This window comes from Vipera ursinii (assembly GCF_947247035.1).
Source record: "Vipera ursinii genome assembly, chromosome: 1".
Taxonomy (NCBI): domain Eukaryota; kingdom Metazoa; phylum Chordata; class Lepidosauria; order Squamata; family Viperidae; genus Vipera; species Vipera ursinii.
The window spans coordinates 117444706-117452930 of record NC_139512.1 but is presented as its reverse complement, the minus strand read 5'-3'; positions in this window follow the sequence as shown (position 1 = coordinate 117452930).

Genomic DNA, 8225 nt, shown 5'->3' with positions numbered 1-8225 from the left:
TTCTCCACCTGGAGTTGAACCCTGTATCACTGCGCATGCGTACAAGCGGACTCTACTTTTGGCCTAGACTTGACCAGCGGATACGCATGCGTAGTATTTATTTATTTATTTATTCATCTATCTATCTATCTCTACTTTATCCATCTCCCTTCCTCGCTCTCTTCTCTCGTCCGCTGATTTGGCCTGAGCTTTACGTAAAAGTGTGGCTTTCTGTTGCGCCACCTAGTGGAATATTACAATTTCCGAGGCAGGCACGTCGATTGTCTCCGCTTCACGGAGGGAAGAAGGGCTGCGAGGGAACGTTCGATCTGCTGTTTATTCCGGATAAGAGTTATTGATCTCCATGGAACTGATCCGGAATAGGGAAATTAAGGATTCTGTTTTACATGTTACGCCCGCAGGCTAATTCTATCGCAGAGAAGCTTTATCTGATGGAGTTACCAAGTGAAGTAGGATGAGGGGGGGAGGGCATTAAACGCATTACTAGACCTATTTAGCAAAAAGTGTGCTTAGGGTCGTATCCTATTAAGTACAGCGCTGCGTGTTTCTCTCCAACCTCTTTGCAACCTTTTCTTTCAGGAACTGAAAAATAACTGATTCTAACCGCATCGTTTTAAGTTCTAAAAATCAATTAGAAATTTGCTACTAAATAAAGGGAAAAAAAACCCATTCTGGCTGGTGTGCATTCGCTACCCGTTCTCTTTCCCAACAATCCTGATCGGTTTTCTGTCACAATTCTGGATCGCAATGAGAGCGTAACGAGAGGACCTTTTGGTTTGGAGTCTGCTTTCACAAAGTGTGATACAAAAAATGCCTCATGTTTCAAAATCTGCACATAAAGAATTTTAAGGGGGGGATGTATAGACCAGTGTTTCCCAACCTTAGGAACTTGAAGATGCGTGGACTTCAACTCCCAGAATTCCCCAGCCAGCATAGCTGGCTGGGGAATTCTGGGAGTTGAAGTCCACGCATCTTCGAGTTCCTAAGGTTGGGAAACGCTGGTATAGACTGACACCTATTTAACAAAGCTAATTAGATTTTGCTGATAGCTGTTGTCATTGCATAAATGCTTTAGAGTCAATCAATGTTTTAAGTTTCACAAAAAAAATAATATTTTTGAGGCAGAGTTGAAAAAATCTTCCTGAGGAATATTTCAGTTATAGATAGTCCACTACTTAGGACACAACTGAGCCCAAAATTTCTGCTGCTAAGCAAGACAGTTGTGAGTTTTGGCCCATTTTATACCTTTCTTTCCACAGTGAATCACTACAGTTATTAAATTAGTAACACAGTTGTTAAGTGAATCTGACTTCCCTATTGACTACTTGTCAGAAGATCACCAAAGGTGATCATGTGACCCCGGGCGCTGCAACTGTCAAATAAATTCTAGTTGCCAAGTATTTGAATTTTGTTCATGTGACCGGAGGATGCTGCAACAGTCATAAGTGTGAAAAACAATCGTAAGTCACTTTTTCAGGGCTGTTGTAATTGTGAACGGACACTAAACAAATGTTTGTAAGTTGAGGACTACTTGTGTAGAAATCAGGCTTTTGGAAGATGGCAAAGTTTGTTTCAGAAAGTATTTTTTAATACTTTATAAATTTGAAATGAATTGTGCATTAATAGAGATTTGTAGTAAAAGCAAAGGTCACTTAACTAATTTGTTATGAGTAGTCTAATTGTTTCTCCATTCAGAAATATTTTTCAATAGGCCTAGGACCTAGGTGCAGATAAACATGCATGAAATTGGGTTGTCAGTGTATTATTTATTTTAAAAATCTGAGTAAGGTGCATGGGTTTGAAATGCAATATGCTTATCATGAACAATTCCACTGTAATGAATGAAACTTAATCATTGTAGGAGGTATATTTCTACTGAGGTTGAAATGATTCATGCAACATGGAGTCATACAAAATTATTACTTCCATTTTCAATTCCAGTTAGGAGAACTAGTTTAGTCTACTCTAGTGGTTAGATCAGGTTAGAAACCAGGAGAGTGAATTCTGGTTCTAGGCATTGAAAGCCAAGTGGGTGACTGAACCAGTCACTCTCAGCCCAAGGCATCAGGTTTTGGTGACAAGTTTGTCAATTCCTGCCTCAATCAAACGGATCAACATCAGTTAAACTAAAAAAAAAGACCTTGCTCTTGTGGGAAAATAATAGGAAGAAAAAAATCAATCCCAATGAGCAGTTATGTTGAAAGAAAGTGATAAGAATGTAGGATCAGGATTTAAATAACAACATCATTGGTGCCTAGAAAATCAGGATCCGCGTTCATCGTAGAATAGTATTGTAGTGACTAACTTTAACCAGAAATTTATACTCATCTTTAAAAGAACAATCATTTGTATTTCTTTTTTATAATTATTGATTTTCTAATTTTACAATTAAACACTTAAAAAGCAACGTGGTGACTGGGTAGTCAATGATTCCATAACATATTCCAACTACTACTTCTTCTTCTTCTTCTTCTTCTTCTTCTTCTTCTTCTTCTTCTTCTTCTTCTTCTTCTTCTTCTTCTTCTTCTTCTTCTTCTTCTTCTTCTTCTTCTTTTATTATTATTATTATTATTGTTATTATTATTATTATTATTATTTAAATTTTAACACAAATCTCAAGTTACAACATCAGATATTTCCTATCTTTACCCCTTAATATCTACTATCTCATATTGAATTAATATAATTCTTATCGTTATCAACTAATGATTCTTTAAATCATTTTTAAAATAATAAAATAAAATCATAGTTTCTTATTTACAAGTCTGTTGGGGCTTAGCAGCATGCTGAAATTTCTCAGCATTAGGGTGCTTCCTGCTTAATTGCTTGATTTGCAAAATAACAATATTAATTGAGGACTATTTTACATTTGCCTTATTTCTTTTGAGTTTTCTACTCAGTGAACTTGCCCCAAACTAACAAGAGTCAGAACTAGAGTTTGTTAATTTGAAAGAAAGATATTATTTTTCACTCAGTAAAACACTTGATTCAAATTATGCACAACTGACTAACAGGATGGGCCAGTGAAAACAGAGCTGGCACCATTCCAACCACCAAGAAGCCTACAATCACCAATGAACTCCAGAGAATTCAAATTTGACACAGGATATAATACTGCAAGGTGATCCCCACTTCTTGAACTGTTGCATGAAGGGTTGCTGAACTGCAAAGCAAAATGTCTGCAGGAAATATGGTCTGTACTTTAGTATTTATTTCCTTAAATGTAAAGAACCCCAACTAAAGTTATGTGTCCTCAAGCGGTTGCTGACTCTGTGACTACATAGTGTAAATCAATTTTCAAGATGATCTGTCCCTAACCTAGTCTTTCAGCAATCCCAAAGGTGCACTTGTTACAGTAAGTACCAGCTTGCTGCCAGAGAATGCATAATGTGTCCAAAGTCAGATAATTTGAACCTGATCACATACCACAATAACTAGGATTTCAAAGTGCTCTATTAACAGTTTTTGCTTCATTTATTTTTGTTTTCAGATTTTGCTTTTCTTTGTTGTATTTGAAATCCCAAGCCATTGGTGTAGACAGCCAAATCCACGATACGTGATATGATAGAGCTATTTTTTTTCCTATGGTATATTCAACAACTGGGTCAGTTCAGTTTCTTCAACCTGGGGCCTTCTAGATGTTTTCAGTTTCAACTTAGAGCACACACAAGTAGGTGGACAGGTGTCAAACTCACAAGGTCACATGACGTGTTGTGATGTATCGCAACTTTTTTTCCATTGCCGGCAGTGGGATGGGCGCAGTTTCAGCATGACAGATCCGGCCTACAGGCCGGCAGTTTGACACCCCTGGGTTAGAAGAACAGAAGAATCATATTCATTTTTATGGTTCTTTTTTCTCTGACCACAAATTGTAATAACTAGTGCCTGAAGAAAAATATTGACATCATGTACATTGTGTTTTAAGTTTTTAAAGGATAGAAAGGAAAAAAAAACATAATAGAACTTAAAGGTCACTATTAGCACTTTCTGGCTGAAGATTTCCCTTTTTATTCTATGAATTGGGACTGCCTATGAAAAATTGGGCATTCTACCTATTGTGTATCGGGTTCTGAAGTGTAGAGAAGACGCCAGGCAGATGAGTACAAGTGAACTATTGCTTTATTGGCAATCATGTCTGTACTGGGGAGTTAGGGCGTACATGCAAGCTTATATACTTTCATATATCCAATCAGATTGAACCTAACAATCCCGCCACTAAGACTCCCGTCAGAACTGTTACAGTTCAAACATGTGAATAGTTGCTTTCCCAAAACCTAATACACAACACCCCTTCCCCCTTTCAAGGAACACACAGTGTACCTTTATAACATTCCAGCTTTACATCTTCCACTTCAACGTCTAATACAATAATTGAATGATTGACCCCATTCAAGGCTATATATATTCTTATAATCCTTATTCAAGGACTATAAACTCACTCCCAACCACCAACATTAATTCTGAGTGATTGACCCCACTCAAGGTAATATCTTTATGACCCATTTTCAGGGATTATGTGCTTCCTCCAATATTTAGTTAAGTGATTGACCTAACTCAAGGTAGTAGTTGTCCAACGCGACCTTCTCGGACGTGCACTTATGGGTTGCTGCCATTAAGATCACAGACAGACCCTTCTGCTGTTCTGCCAGTATCCCTGTACTAACAAGTAGTACACAATGACCCAGTATGAGTCTATGAATAGACTTCTCCTGTAAGTTCCCTTACAGAAATGATATACGCAGATAAATTAACAAAATCCAAAAAACAAGAGGCATGTCTCCCCACTTTGTGATTCACTACATACTTCTTTCTCTTAATTTACCACATAATCAGCGAGATGTGCAGGTGGCCTATGAGGCCATGAGGAACGTCTCTGCGGTTCCCTCACTTTGTAGCCTACCAACTTATTAGGCATGCCCTGTGAACCTGTGTCCATCTCAGTTGGAGACTCTGAAGAATTGCTCTGGCTGGCCCTGTCCGGTAGGCCCATCCCAGAGTCAGATCTTGAAACAGGATTCGCACTGTGGTCACTGATGATTGCCAGATTCAAATGTTCAAGGGTTTCCTGTTGCAACTCTGTGCCCTCTGGATCCTCCTCAGACTGGAACTCAACTGAATGCTGAAAATGCTGGTAGGGTGAATAAGAGCTAACCTGTGTGTCAGCTTGAGAGCTATGGGAGGAATTATCACCCTCACTTGCACTTAGTGACCATTCTGGAAACCTTTTCCTTAATTGATCTATGTGCCGTCTCACTAGACGCCCTCCCTCCACCCCTACTGTGTAAGATAGGGGCCCTGATTTGTCAACCACCTTCCCAGGCACCCACAAGTGTCCTGGTCCATAGTTCCTGGCCCAGACCATGTCACCAGGTTGTAGCCCCCTAGGGGGGTTGGGTTGAGCAGCATCAGATGCCACTCTGTCAGGGTGAAGTCTGTCCAGTTTGGTGATGAGGCATTTGCCCCAGCGCAGCTCCGCAGGGCTTTTCCCTGTGGAAGTACAAGGTGTGGAGTGCTGACAAAGTAAGAAGTCTGCAAGTCTGTGATGCCAGTCACCTGTGATGCGCTTGAGTGCGTCTTTGATTGTTCTTACCATCCGTTCTGCTTGTCCATTCGACGATGGGTGGAAGGGCGCAGATGTGGCGTGTCTGATCATGTTTGCTCTCAGGAAGGCCTGAAACTCAGCAGCGGTAAATTGAGCCCCATTATCAGAAACTGACATCAGGAAGCCCATGATTGGCAAAAAGTTTCCTCAGCACCTGGATTGTCTTGGCTGAAGTCATATTAGAGACTGGAACAACTTCCAGCCATTTTGAATTACTATCTACTATAATTAGAAAGAGCTGTCTTTGGAATGGACCAGCATGATCGACATGGACCCTGGACCAGGGCGTTTCAGTTGGCTCCCATCTGTGAACAGGTACCTGAGGCATTTTGGGTCTAAGACCTTTGACAAATATAACAACCATATACCTGCTCTTCCACAGCCTTGTCTAACCCAGGCCACCACTGGTAGCTTCTGGCTAGCGCTTTCATGCGCACTATGCCAGGGTGTCCCTCATGTAGAGACTGTAGTACCCTATCTCTCAAGATGAAGGGTATGATCACCCTATTACACCATAATAAACACCCTTTGTTAGCTGATAACTCATGCCTTCTTAAAAAATAAGCTCAGGACTTGGACTTTTGTCTTGCCATCCTGTGAATACCCAAGATAGTACTCTGCTCAGAATCTTATCTGAAGCAGTGTCCCTGCATGGAGGGGGAATTCAGGTAACTCTTGAATGGACAGTATTTGTGTAGCAGGGGCTGGATCTGGATCGATAGATGGTAAGGGAAGCCTACTTAAGCCATCAGCATGGCCCATTTCTTTTCCAGGTTTGTGAATCATTTTGAAACTATAGGCAGATAAGAACATGGACCACCTAAGCATCCTTGGTGAAAGTATATGAGGGGTTTGCTTGTCAGTTGTGAATAAGCCTAAGAGAGGCTTATGGTCAGTAAACACAGTGAAATTCCTACCATAAAGATAATCGTGGAATTTTTTAACCCCAGCAACAATAGCCAAAGCTTCCTTGTCTATCTGTGCATAATTCCTCTCAGCCTTCGATAGAGTTCTTGAGTAATAAGAGATGGGGACTTGCTCCCCATTCCTTCCCAAATGGCTTAAAACAGCTCCCACTCCATAGGGGGAAGCATCACAAGCGATGCAGACAGGCTTGGATTCGATATAGTGGGTGACAGTGGATTTGTCAGATAATAGGCTCTTACGTTTTTTGAAACTTTCCTCATGCAAACTAGTCCACTTCCATACAACTTTTTTATCTAGCAGCCTGTGAAGTGGCTCAGCTATGGCAGCCTTGTTAGGCAAAAATGAGTGGTAGAAATTTAATAACCCTAAAAATGCCTGAAGCTCTGCCTTATTTTTAGGGCTGGGGGCCATTTTAATTGCCTTGACCTTGGACTCTGCAGGGTGGATTCCACTGGCATCAATTCAGAATCCTAGAAACTTTGTAGAAGTGACCCCAATGTTACATTTGTCTCTTTTCAGCTTGAGACCTGCAGAGTGAAACCTATTTAACACAGCTCTATTTTCTAAGACTTCCTCAGTTTCCCCCGCGATTAAAACATCATCAAAATATGGGCAGATGCCCGGAATGCCCTTTAAAGTACGTTCCATTACCTCTTGAAAAATCCCCGGTGCCACACTTACGTTGAATTGTAGACGGTTGACTCTGAATGCTCCCTTGTGTGTTACTATGGTCTGGGATGCTGCTGTAGCCTTGCTAACAGGCAGCTGCTGGTACGCCTGCGCTAGATCGAGTTTCACGAAAATGGTGCCGCCTTGCAGGGAAGCAAGCATATGGCTGACCATGGGGACCAGGTAAGCATGCTGATTAAGGGCTTTATTCAGGGTACACTTATAATCTGCACAGATGTGGATTTCCCCGTTTGATTTGAGTGGGGTGACTATAGGGGTTTCCCATTCTCCCCCTTCGATGGGCTGCCGCACCCCCGTTCTACTAATTTGTCCAACTTGGCCTCAATCTTATGTTTTAGCACGAATGGGACTCTTCTGGGTTTGACTCTAATTGGCAAGACGTTCGGGTCCAACTTAAATGAGATGGGGGGCCCAGTGTACATTCCAAGCTTGGAATCGAATACGTCTGTGAATTCTTCACAGACAGATTCGATGTTAATCCCCTGAGTTTGGTTTATGCCAGTAATTGCAATTCCTAACACTTCAAACCAGTCCAATCCTATTAAGCTAGTTCTTTGGCCTTCGACCACAACAACATCCAGGTGCCCATGAAACTTTTTGAATTTAACAGATAGGGTGGCCTCCCACTTGGTTTTAACCTGGGCATTCTGAAAATCAGTCAGCAAAATGCTAGAGGGTCTCAGTTTAGCCCACTGCTTACTGCGGCCGCAAACAAATTTAAAAGTCTTGTATGATATAATTGAAACCGCAGAATCAGAATCTAACTCCATCTTACAAGGAATACCTTGAAGATGAATTTCAAGTTTTAACTTAGGTTTTAAAGGGCGGCGGGCCCTGGTTTGGCAAATAGCCCTTCGGCTTTCACAAAACCCCACATTGTTCGGGCTCTGAGCCCTGGTACCTCTCCTTGGCAAATTTCCCGGTTGTTGTTTGTGTTGGCTGTCTCTGAAATGGCTTTGGCATACTGTCGCGATGTGCCCCGTTCGACCGCAGGCCTGACACGTGG